Here is a 14,043-nt window from a genome sequence, read left to right on the forward strand (position 1 = left end):
AGACGCAGTACTGCGAGTTTCCGCTCTAGCTGGCGAACGGAAGTAGCATGATATCTCAGCAAAAAAAAATACGCGTGAGCTTGCAAGTCAGACACAATGATGGATACCGCGATTCAAATCCTGGCAACTTATGCCGTCGGGAAGGGCATCCGGCTAGATCATGTAATGACGATCGCGCAGGTCCCTCGCCTAGCATTTGCTATTTTTCACGGCTTCTAGTTCGAACCCGCTATATTCCGAAGTAGCGAGAAAGATTGAAGAGTGTTGAGGGTGATTCATTTGTCGGATGGAGGCGTTAAGCTATGTGCAGGCTTCTTCGGTAGGAGTAGGCTATGTCGGGATATCTAGTTATCGATTTAAAATCCTAGTCAGGAAGGGCAACCGGTCGTAAAACTATGGTGTATGATCTAAGAGGCGGGGTGTGCAAAAAAAAACAAAAAAAACAAAGCCAGCAATAAGTAAGGGCTGTTGATAGGGGGTGTTAAACCTTGTGCAGACTCCTTCGAAAATGATTTTTGAGTACAAGAGTGTTGAGGGTGATTCATCTTCTGATGGAGGTAATAAGCCTTGTGCTGGCTTCTTCAGTAGTAGTAGGCTATGTCGGGATATCTAGTTATCGATTTAAAATCCTAGTTAGGAAGGGCAACCGGTGGTAAAACTATGGTGTATGATCTAAGAGGCGGGGTGTGCAAAAAAAAAAATAGCAATAAGTAAGGGTTGTTGATGGGGACGTTAAACCTTGTGCAGACTCCTTCGAAAATGATTTTGAGTACAAGAGTGTTGAGGGTGATTCATCTGTCGGATGGAGGCAATAAGCTGTGTGCAGGCTTTTTCGGTAGGAGTAGGCTATGTCGGGACATCTAGTTATCGATTTAAAATCCTAGTCAGGAAGGGCAACCGGTCGTAAAACTATGGTGTATGATCTAAGAGGCGGGGTGTGCAAAAAAAAGCCAGCAATAAGTAAGGGCTGTTGATAGGGGGTGTTAAACCTTGTGCAGACTCCTTCGAAAATGATTTTTGAGTACAAGACGTTGATGGTGATTCATCTGTCGGATGGAGGTAATAAGCCTTGTGCTGGCTTCTTCAGTAGGAGTAGGCTATGTCGGGATATCTAGTTATCGATTTAAAATCCTAGTCAGGAAGGGCAACCGGTCGTAAAACTATGGTGTATGATCTAAGAGGCGGGGTGTGCAAAAAAGCCAGCATTAAGTAAGGGCTGTTGATAGGGGGCGTTAAACCTTGTGCAGACTCCTTCGAAAATGATTTTTGAGTACAAGACGTTGATGGTGATTCATCTGTCGGATGGAGGTAATAAGTCTTGTGCAGGCTTCTTCGGTAGGAGTAGGCTAGAATCGAACTCGGACCTCCGGGGGTAGCAGCTAATCACACTAACTACTACACCACAGAGGAGGACTATTTCAGTTTTACGGAACAGAATAATTTACAACCTTAATTGGTACTGTGTTTTAACCTCTCCGTACAATCATAATATGTTAAGAGCTGAATGCTACTCAGCTAAGAAGACGTTCGTGAGTTTCAAGTCGCTTATCAGCACACCGTGTCTTCGTTCAAGGTTACTACTACAGCCGGAAGATACGTGTACAATTTCAGCTAACACATGCATTCTAAAACTCGCTCAGAATGACTACGTCGATACAACTTCAAAGACTGTAGAACAAATCCATAGCCTACAGTGTGCATGCCTCTCACCCGGTAGTCTCGGGTTCGATTCTCTTGGGAATAAAAATGTGTTTTACAGATTTTAAATCGCAAGAATTCGTTGAGTTGTTCTTCCTGACGCAAAACTAGCAGTATCTAACCTCTTACATCATACACTATAGTTTTCAACCGGTTGCCCTTCCTGACAACTCGGATTAAGAATCTGTTTTGTTTTAAGACTAGTTGTCCTTCCTGACGCAAAACTAGTAGTATCTAAGCTCTTACATCATAAGCTATTGTTTTCAACCGGTTGCCCTTCCTGACGTCAAAGAACTCGGATTAAGAATCTGTCGAGAATCGGGGGATTTACAGCTAGATGCTCTTCTTAGATTTTAAATCGCTGTATCACTAACTATTGTTTTACTACCGGATGCCCTTCCTGACTAAGATTTTAAATCGCAAGAATTTATTTTAAGACTCAAGTCTTGTTATGTTTCTTTCGTAATCTGCAAGTCTAAACATGCATATCGCTGCACACTCTTGCCTTCGCGATGCGTGTTCGATAATTGTTTTCAACCGGTTGCCCTTCCTGACGACAAAGAACTCGGATTAAGAATCTGTCGAGAATCGGGGGTTTTACAGCTAGATGCTCTTCTTAGATTTTAAATCGCTGTATCACGAACTATTGTTTTACTGCCGGATGCCTTTCCTGACTAAGATTTTAAATCGCAAAAATTTGTTTTAAGACTCAAGTCTTGTTATGTTTCTTTCGTAATCTGCAAGTCTAAACATGCATATCGCTGCACACTCTTGGTTTCGCGATGCGTGTTCGATAATTGTTTTCAACCGGTTGCCCTTCCTGACGTCAAAGGACTCGGATTAAGAATCTGTCGAGAATCGGGGGTTTTACAGCTAGATGCTCTTCTTAGATTTTAAATCGCTGTATCACGAACTATTGTTTTACAGCCGGATGCCCTTCCTGACTAAGATTTTAAATCGCAAGAATTTGTTGAGTTGCCCTTCCTGACGCAAAACTAGCAGTATCTAGCCTCTTACATCATACACTATTGTTTTCAACCGGTTGCTCTTCCTGACAACTCGGATTAAGAATCTGTTTTACAACTTGAGAATCGGGGATTTACAGCTAGATGCTCTTCTTACATTTTAAACCGCTGTATCACGAACTATTGTTTTACTGCCGGATGCCCTTCCTGACACAAAACTAAGATTTTAAATCGCTTGAATTTGTTGAGTCGCCCTTCCTGACGCAAAACTAGCAGTATCTAGCCTCTTACATCATACACTATTGTTTTCAACCGGTTGCCCTTCCTGACGTCAAAGAACACGGATTAAAAATCTGTCGAGAATCGGGGTTTTACAGCTAGATGCTCTTCTTAGATTTTAAATCGCTGTATCATGAACTATTGTTTTACAGCCGGATGCCCTTCCTGACGCAAAACTAAGATTTTTAAATCTGAAGAATTTGTTGAGTTGCCGTTCCTGACGCAAAACTAGCAGTATCTACCCTCTTACATCATACACTATTGTTTTCAACCGGTTGCCCTTCCTGACGTCAAAGAATTCGGATTAAGAATCTGTCGAGAATCGGGGATTTACAGCTAGATGCCCTTCTTAGATTTTAAATCGCTGTATCCCTACAGCCGAATGCCCTTCCTGACTAAGATTTTAAATCGCAAGAATTTGTTGAGTTGCCCTTCCTGACGCAAAACTGGTAGTATCTAGCCTCTTACATCATACACTATTGTTTTCAACCGGTTGCCCTTCCTGACGTCAAAGAACTAGGATTAAGAATCTGTTTTACAACTCGAGAATCGGGGGTTTTACAGCTAGATGCTCTTCTTAGATTTTAAATCGCTGTATCACGAACTATTGTTTTACTGCCGGATGCCCTTCCTGACCAAGATTTTAAATCGCAAGAATTTGTTGAGTTGCCCTTCCTGACGCAAAACTGGCGGTATCTAGCCTCTTACGTCATACACTATAGTTTTCGACCGGTTGCCCTTCCTGACGTCAAAGAACTCGGATTAAGAATCTGTTTTACAACTCGAGAATCGGGGGTTTTACAGCTAGATGCTCTTCTTAGATTGTAAATCGCTGAATCGTGAACTATTGTTTTACTGCCGGATGCCCTTCCTGACTAAGATTTTAAATCGCAAGAATTTGTTGAGTTGCCGTTCCTGACGCAAAACTAGCAGTATCTAGCCTCTTACATCATACACTATTGTTTTCAACCGGTTGCCCTTCCTGACGTCAAAGAACTCGGATTAAGAATCTGTCGAGAATCGGGGATTTACAGCTAGATGCTCTTCTTAGATTTTAAATCGCTGTATCACTACAGCCGGATGCCCTTCCTGACTAAGATTTTAAATCGCAAGAATTTGTTGAGTTGCCCTTCCTGACGCAAAACAAGCAGTATCTAGCTTTGCTCACAATTATTACCAACAGTGCTGATCAGACCAGACTGTTCACTATTGTTTTGGGCAGCACGGTGCTCTGTGGATTAAAGATGGCGGATGACAGCTGACGAAATTGCCCGCATGATAGCAGCACTGTGCTCTATTGATTAAAGATGGCAGATGTCAGCTGTCAAAAAAGCACGTGGCTTTGTTTACTAAACAAGAGCACATAGAATTTTTCAAATTGCCACCACCACATTTCAAAGGCATCTAGCTAAAGAGTGCAGCACTGAGGTTTGTGATGCAAGATGGCGGATGACAGCTGTCAGAAAAAAGCACGTCAGTTTGTTTCCAAACAAGAGCACGTGGAATTTCCCGCCACCGAGCAGCACTGTTCTCTCTGGATTAAAGATGGCGGATGACAGCTGTCAGAAAAGCATATAGGTTTGTAAAGCACGTGGAATTTACCGCCACCACATTTCAAAGGTAAGTAGCTAAAGAGGGCAGCACGGTGATTAAAGATGGCGGTTGACAGATGTCAAAAAAGCATGTTGATTTGTTTCCAAACAAGAGCACGTGGAATTTGCCGCCACCGGGCAGCACTGTGATTAAAGATGGCGGATGACAGCTGTCAGAAAATCGCATGGGTTTGTAAAGCACGTGGAATTTACCGCCACCACATTTCAAAGGTAAGTAGCTAAAGAGGGCAGCACGGTGCTCAAAGACGGCTGCTGTCAAAAAGCATTTTTCAAATTATCCGCCACCACATTTTAAAGGTAAGTAGCTAAAGAGAGCAGCACTGTGATTAAAGATGGCGGATGACAGCTGCACGTGGATTTGTTTATCTCACGCTAGTGAGGTTAAGTTGGTAGCACTAAGGTTTAGGCCCGCCAAGATGGCAGCACTGCCGATGACAGGTGACGCAAGAGGGCAGCACAGTGTTTAAAGATGGCGGATGACAGCTGTCAAAAAAGCACGTGGCTTTGTTTACCACGCGCTAGTTAGGTTAAGTTGGTACTACTAAGGTTTAGGCCTGTCAAGATGGCAGTACTGAGGTTAGCGATGCGTTGTTGTCTGTCAAAAAGCACGTGGCTGTCGAAAACCACGTGGCTTTGTTTACCTCGCACTAGTTAGGTTAAGTGACAGCTGTCAAAAAAGCACGTGGCTGTCAAAAAGCACGTGGCTTTGTTTACCACGCGCTAGTGAGGTTAAGTTGGTACCTCTAAGGTTTAGGCCTGTCAAGATGGCAGTACTGAGGTTAGCGATGCGTTGTTGTCTGTCAAAAAGCACGTGGCTGTCAAAAAAACACGTGGCTTTGTTTACCTCATGCTAGTTAGGTTAAGTTGGCACTAGTGAGGTTTAGGCCCGTCAAGATGGCAGCAGTGAGGTTAGCGATGCGTTGTTGTCGATGACAGCTGTCAAAAAGCACGTGGCTTTGTTTACAAATTCAAATCTCCCGCCAAAATTCAAATTTCCCGCCAGAATTCAAATTTCCCGCCAGAATTCAAATTTCCCGCGTCGCGGGCGGAGGAGGAGGCCGCCGAACTCTCCCATTATACTACTCAGGGGATACATCATATTCCTCTCAGCTTTAAATTTATCCCCACGTAATTTATCTGAACACCGAGGTAACATGAGATAGAACTTTTCCCTTTGGTATATGTCTGTCTGTTTGTATATTCCTAAATGTGGAAAACTGCTGGACTTATTTCAACCACTCAGGATTGTGTTATCAGGTGCATATGATGTCATGATAATCAAATTTATTTGGTTTTTATAGAAAGATAATTCTCAGATGTTTTCGTTGACATTAGTTCTATCAAAGGTCTGTATACCAGAAATGTTTAAGAATGTGTTGTTTCCGTTCCTTTATGCCATGCTCGTATTTATCGTTCGACGGATAATAACGCAGATATTTACGAATATTTGGATTTTTAGTCGAAGTCTTGCGGGCATGTCGTTCATGTCACTTCAAGGTGGTAACAGGAAAATCTAACGAGCCATTTTACTATTTTCGATAGGACAGGTATTAAGAGAGGTATCATCAATGTCAGAGCTCCACACCAGTGGTCAGGGATACAGCAACCTGAGAACCATTTAGAATTTCGCACAACTTCAGACAAGGAACTGTACAGTACAATAAATTCGGAAATCGCCATCATTCTCTCTCGACTTTGTTAATCTTCACCATATTTCACGTTACTGCCACGCGCTTTCGTTCGAAAATGTCGCATTAAACGTTTCAATAGAGCCATGTTACTTCGCATACATTCCTGAAGTTAGTATGGTATGCTGGTTATTGAACATACTTCATACACTCATGAAGTACATTCCTCGTCCTGCTCCTTGGCTAATTGGTTGGCGTGGCAGACGTTTTGTTCATAGGGCTTCAGCCACATTCCCGGCCAGGTCGAGGATTAAAGCCTCATCTGGTTAATTCCTGTGGCTAGGAGACTAGATGTATATATTTGCTCAATGCACTCACCCAACTATACTGACCATCAGGTAAACACGGAGTAGTGGACTTGGATTGGCACCAGAAGGGTGTCTGCCGTAAAATTAGACCAAGTTACACTTTTCGTACCCACAGCCCCATCAGGTTATGTTGAAATAAGAGGCAGAATGTTCGGAAGACTTACGAACTGCCGTGCTATTGTCATTACATCCAGATTTGCCTTAATGTGACCGTAGAAAGTAATTTTAGGGGAATTCACATTCCCTTTCGTGAACTCGTAGACAACATTGGCCCTGTAGCTAACGTCTATTATTTCTTGCTTATATAATATAGTGATATTTTTGTAAAACTACTATTGGAAATCATATATCATGGCGTATACTACAATTCAATTGGTTTAATCTTGTGTATAGTGTTTAAGCGACTGAAGTTCCATGTTACTGTGTTGCAGGTTGGGCGTAGAGAAGGCCGGTGGGGCATGGTGCCCCAAGCAGCAGGTAGAGCGAGGAGTACGAGAGTTTTTACAAGTGGACCTGGGGGAGGTGCACATGTTAACGGGTGTCGACACTCAGGGACGCTATGCGAACGGACGTGGTCAAGAATATACCGAGGAATACACTTTGGAATACTGGCGCCCTGGTCTGGACAAGTGGCGACAATATAGTCGTTGGGACGGCAAGAAGGTATTTACAACTTTATTTTTTCAATTTTATAGCAGAATATTACATTTTAATTCAAATACAATATTTAGTTTTAGCTCTTTTCTATGCATTCACGAGTACTCTCACGGGAAGACATGCATAACAGTTTAGTTCCCTACAGGTACTCCTAAAATTAATCTAATAATAGTCTCCATTCCTGTGTTCATAGTCTTGTGTTACAGCCTCTTTAGAATCTAGAGAGATTGGCAAGAAATTGAAAAAAATCCTCACCACATTCTTGCTAGTGCTAGTTGCTGTACGTCGCACCGACACAGATATGGCGACGATGGGATAGGAATGGCCTAGGAGTTGGAAGGAAGCGGCCGTGGCCTTAATTATGGTACAGCCCCAGCATTTGCCTGGTGTGAAAATGGGAAACCACGGAATACCATCTTCAGGGCTGCCGACAGTGGGATTCGAACCCACTATCTCCCGGATGCAAGCTCACAGCCGCGCGCGCTGCTAACCGCACGGCCAACTCGCCCGGTCACCACATTCTAATGTTCCACAAAGTTGTTCCGTTTTTCTTATATTCGACACTTCGGTTTATGGTGCTTCAAACCAATCTTTCAATGGCTTTCTTCCTCACGTGATCCCAAAATCTTATAAATAACACACGAAATATAATTTATTCTGATTAATATCTTGCCCTTAGTTCTTCGCTACAGCTGTGTGATTGTCAAAATTTCAAAGGATTAACAGCGGTAAACACTCCCTCTCTGGTTTTGATTATCAGTTATCTTAGTCGTTATAATCCATATTTCACTCACACAACGTACGGCTTGTGTTCATTATAGAATAATTAAATAATAATTTTCTGCTGAGCTAATGCTTCTCAGGATGAAATAAATCACACCTGCATTATTTTTAAGATCTCTGTTATTCCAGCAACTAGTTGATGAATGTTAATTGCAGGAAATATTCCATGTATTTCATTTCTGCTTCCTGAACTTCGTAAGTGCTTAGCTTACATTTGCCTGGCATAAGAACTTATTTCATAATGAAGGAAGAAATAAAGCTCGCAGTTTTACGTGACGGTTGATATCGTGTGAGCTGGCATTGTTTGAAGAAGGCTAACTGTCACAGGAAGAAAGCAAATATATCATACTTAGCTCGCCCAAATAAATATTTGTATGGATTTACAAACTCGCGGTTTGGTGCAACAAGAGGAGAGTGAAAGAAAGAGTAATGTAAATATTTATTAATAATGATAGTAAAGTCCGCCTCTGTGATGTTGTTAGCGTGATTAGCTGCCACCCCCGAAGGCCCGGGTTCGATTCCCGGTTCTACCACGAAATTTTAAAAATGGTACTAAGGCTGAAACGGATTCCACTTACGCTCATGGGGTCAACTGAGTAGGAGGGGTTCGATTCCCACCTCAGCCATTCTCGAAGTGGTTTTTCGTGATTTCCCACTTCTCTTTCAGGTAAATGCCCTGATGGTACCTAACTCATGGCAATGACCGCTTCCCTTCTTCTTCCTTGTCTATCCCTTCTAATCTTCCCATCCTCCAACAAGGCCTCTGTTCAGTATAGCAGGTGAGGTTGCCTAGGCGAGGTACTAGTGCTCCTCCCCAATGTCTCACGCTCCACGACACTGCCCTTGAGAAGGTAGAGGTGGGATTCCTTGCTGAGTCCGAGGGAAAACGTACACTGGAGAGTAAACGGCCTTAAGGTAGGTACCATCCTGGCATTTGCCTGTAGGAGAAGTGGAAAACCATGGAAAACCACTTCCAGGATGGCTGGGTTGGGAATTGAACCCACCGCTACTCAGTTGCCCTCCCGAGGCTGAGTGGACCCCGTTCCAGACCTCGTACCACTTTTTTCAAATTTCGTGGCAGAGCCTGGAATCGAACCCGTGCCTCCGGGGGTGGCAGCTAATCACACTAACTACTACACCACAGAGGTGGACATTATTACACACTCACGATCAAAAATAGGGAGTTGTGACTTGATTGAGTACAAAGAGTGATACGGTAAGGTGAGGTAATATAAGGGTGTGGGGCCGATGACCTTCGATGTTAGGCCCCTTAAAACAACAAGCATCATCATCACAATATAAGGGTGTATTCTGCCCCAAGGCAGGTCCGAAATTCCTCAGGGGTGTGCTTGAGCCGGAGTTTACGTGCGGTAGGTTGGCCAGTCCCTTTCCGCTCCTCCATTCCCTTACCAACCCCACTCCCCCCTCCCCCCGCCGCAACAGCGGGTGACAACCCATCCAAATCTTGACCACGCCCAATGGTGCTTAACTTCGGGGATCTCACGTGATCCAGTGTTTTAACACTGCTACGGCCGTTGGCTTGTTAGTTATAGAGAACATGGATGTACTTAATAACAGAAGAAGGGGAAATAAAGTTAGGCCTATGGCTTTAAGCCCATTAACTAATTTCTTGGCGGTTTTCGGAGGCGCCAAGGTGCGAAAATCTTTCCCGCAGGAGTTCCTTTTAGTACCAGTAAATCTACTGACACAGGAATGTCGCTTTCGAGTACCTTCATATACCGCCGGACTGACCCAGGTTCGAACCTGCCAAGTTGGGGTTAGAAGACCAGCGCCTCAAGAGCCCGGCGAAGAGCAAACACTAGAATAAATTTAATATCATTACCGTATGAACGTTTTTTGTGTTCATTCACCTCACAATTTTTTTAATTGCTGTAAGCTATACTGCAAATGTGGTAGTTTTCCAACTCATATTTTGAATTAGTGTTCGTACATTGCTTGTATTTATGAAGTTACTAGGTGCCTGATAATGCACTTCGCGACATCAGAAAAAATTTTGTTGAAAATTACTTGAATGAAAGCGTTGCGTTATTGCGGCGGCCGATGTTAATGTGGTGACGGGTGTGGAAAGGGAATAAGGGATCCCAAATGGACTGCAGCCCGTTATAGATTTTGCAATTTCGGCACTACGGCTCGTAGTGGTTGCTTATCTTGAGAAAGTTTTGTGGGTTTGTGTGAGGGGGAAGGAGAGGAGGAGCCTGGGAGGAACGAAACTGGATGGGGCTAAGAGAGGGAAGGTTAGGCAATTTACATTGATATCAGAATGGTAATTATGGTGTGTAGCATAGTTTGGAACAAGCAATAGACATGAGCATTAAGAGTCTTTAAAGGGGACTCGTTAGTGTCCTACATGAAAAGGAACATGCCACGAACCATAAATTTTCAATGTAATAATGTGCGTGCTTATTACTGTAAACGGGACATGTGACCTAGGCATTAGGCCCCTTTAAAAAACAAGCATCATCATAATCATTAATGTAAAATAGGTTATATTTCGTTCTTTCCGATGTAGTAGAGGTAATTTAGCCATCATGACACTTCGTGTATATCAACCATTCTCACTACACCTGTTATTATTATTGATGTGTTATTACAGGGAACAGAGCCAGCAAGTCTCGCGATAATTCTGGAAAGTACTTTTCTTACAAGTTGTTTCACGTCGCACCGACACAGAGAGGTCTTATGGCGACGATGGGATAGGAAAGGGCTAGGAGTGGGAAGGAAGCGGTCGTGGCCTTAATTAAGGTACAGCCCAACCATTTGCCTGGTATGAAAACGGGAAACCACGGATAACCATCTTCAGGGCTGCCGACAGTGGGGTTCGAACCCACTATCTCCGAATACTGGACACTGGCCGTTCTTAAGCGAGTGCAGCTATCGGAGCTCGGTCTGGAAAGTATTAGCAGACACGGGATATCATTTGAGAGAACCAAGATCCTAGCAGCTATCCCTTGGAATCTGGAAAGAAAAATCCGTGAGGCTGTCGAAATCAAGAAACACCCGAACAATATGAATTTAGAAGAAGGATATAAAATCACAAATTTTTGGATGCCTATCTTACATAGATTAAGACATACAGACCGCGGTATAAACACGCAGTATGAACTTATAATTACATAACAGCGCGGGCAAGTCCCACTACCTGGCTGTGACACATACTTCAGAAAATTCTCACGAGACAGCTATGTGGCTTACGTCAGCCAGAAAGGCTAGGATATATAGACCAAGGTCAGGAACCACTCTTGTAGTGTGATCACTGCCTGGGAAACTGATTACCTCAGATCGAGTACAGTTATTTCAGTCGCCTTGACAAAGAATATTGTAATGTATTCGAAACGCGGCAAACTGTACGGAATGTACAGAAAACAACAACACGGTTCAACCCGGAAAAAGAACTAAATAATTCCACCTAAACTATCTTTTAAAATTGCTTTCATGTAATGCATGTTTCAAGGGCATGTGATTCACAACATACTGAAAATACATGCAGAATGGTGCAAAAAATGTGAAAAGGTTGAATCTCGGACATTTAACCTTTTCCTTTGGAGAACGTTCTTAGATTACAGTAGATTCTCTTGGCATATAAATACAAATTTAAACACATTTGAAATAAACGATAGGAGTGATATTGACGGTGGAATTGTTCACCTCAATAATAAGGTCAATAATGCACGGAAGTATATCATTCGTATCGCCAGAAATCCCGCGTACTTGCTTACGCGTGACGATGGTGCTGGCCATTGTAACGTTTCAAATCCCGTTACAAGATGATATCTGTATTTTTATTATTGTATGATTTTATCTGTATATTATTATTATTATTATTATTATTATTATTATTATTATTATTATTATTATTATTATTATTATTATTATTATTATTATTATTATTATTATTATTATGTCAGTATTATTATTATTTTATCTGTGATATTGTTACTATTATTGTAATTATCCGTTTTATTCAATTCGATTTTGCAATTGCCTGTTGCTTGCAAGATTGTACTTAGATGTATACATATATACGTAGCCTATGTGTAGGATAACACTCAATACCTGTATAGTGAGAATTGTTGTATATATCAGAGATTGCGTGTGACGTTGGTGCATTGTGCAATATTGTTGGCGATTCTGCCAAGTCATCGCCACTCCATGGCTATGTCATCGTATTTATTTAGATATGCGCTCAGAGAGTTAGTCGCCGCGGGGCTATTTCACCACTGTATGTAATATCTGTCGCGTAGGTGGGAGTATGTCATTGTTATTTCTGGAGATTACGTAGCTGTGTCAACCAACGTCTATATAAGGTGGGTGCGTATTGTAGCGTCAGTCATTACTTATACGGATGCAGTACAGTGAAGTAGTCTACTAGATCAAGAGGCCTTAGTTGGTCAGTCAACCAGTGTGAACGAGAGATGGTGAAGACTCAGTGAGCCATTATTGGTCATTGAGAGAGTGAGACCAAATGGTTGGTCCGTCACTTAGTGGAAGACACGGACGCAAGGCTTACCAAGGAGTCAGAGAGGGCAACCCTGGACCTGCCAAGAGGTCATACCATATTGACTTACAAAGAAGTCAGATGATATGGAGAAGAAGCAGTCGCAAGGAGGTATCACCACGTTAGGCGTGACACATCTACAGTAAACACCAGAGCAATGGATTACGTCGTAATTACACTCAAAGTGTTGAAGGTACAGTCAAGTGAATCAGTGAGGGAAATATTTCGTATAAACTGTTAAATGTCCGGTCAAGAAGAATTCAAATTCATGCCTAGTTTCTTTCAGTTGCAATGTCATAATTTCATATTCTCATCTGTTTTATCGCAACAAAACTCACTATTTTTTGATATATTATTTAAAGAATATATATTGTTCTATCAAACGAATTCATAGTTTCATTTCATTGACAGTAAAATATCTTAACCTCAAAATTAATGGGGAAACCGAACGCCAATCTCCTTTTCCCAGAACTTATATGGTATGTTGTCAAAAGTAAGCTTATTACCCCACACCCTAGAGATGGTCAAAAGTCTCATTCTATTATTGCTGTACTGAGTGACAGCTGGCGCCCTTCAAATAATGTATGTGTAAGTAAGCAGGTAACAAGTAAGTGTGAGTACAAGGTTCGACGAGTGTGTATTTTATTTAATGAATATTAATTTTCATAATTTCCATTATAAATGCAAAATTTCATATTTTCAAGTTAAATGCAGTTTTATAATGTTTTTAAAGTTAGTCAGCGACTCAGGAACATGTTCTCACCATATAGTCAACAATGACATTGGCAGCAGATGTAATTTACCGCCAAGTAGCGGTCTTGCATCTTGCTGTGGGGTCCTGAACATCTATAATAATGACAATAATGTTCTGGACCGTCGTCAAAATGTGCGGAGCGCGTTGGAAGCGGGTCCTGGCCGGGTAATGACTACGAGTACAGTCAGGCCGTGAGTTCAGTACCGCCAAGGCACCCAAGATGACACCATGCCGGATCACCTCATTTATTTTATCCTTATTAACCTTTAATTACTCGCGCGGGGTCTTTGAGGCCCCACTCCCTTTTTAAATTGTTATATTTTCCCGAAGTGACTACGTGTGACCTTGACACATGCAATAGCTTCATGTAGTGGGAAGGGGAGCTCAGTTCAGTAGTTGGCTCACTGTTGCCAACTAAGGTACTCAGTGGAGAGAAGTGACCAGGCCTGGAAGACCCCACGCGAGTAATTACGTATGAAAATAAACTAAGGTAACTCTTTTCATATTCTTGCACATATTGCGTATAACTAATTATTTATTTAGTTTTGATTATGTGAACGTGTCATACACATATTTTGGCCAGCATCTGAACCTCTTGTGATGTCTGGGAATTGTTAACATACAAAGGTAAGCCTATATCCTACAGTATAAGGCGCTTTTACTTTGACATGAGATACAGTGCAGCAAATAGAGCGATTTTCTCTCATATTTCTGGGTTATTTCTATTTGTATTCCGCTTGCAGATGAATATGGCTGGAAGGCACAATCGTCAAGTACAGGAT

This window comes from Anabrus simplex, chromosome 2 (assembly GCF_040414725.1).
Source record: "Anabrus simplex isolate iqAnaSimp1 chromosome 2, ASM4041472v1, whole genome shotgun sequence".
In the NCBI taxonomy this organism is placed as follows: Eukaryota; Metazoa; Arthropoda; class Insecta; order Orthoptera; family Tettigoniidae; genus Anabrus; species Anabrus simplex.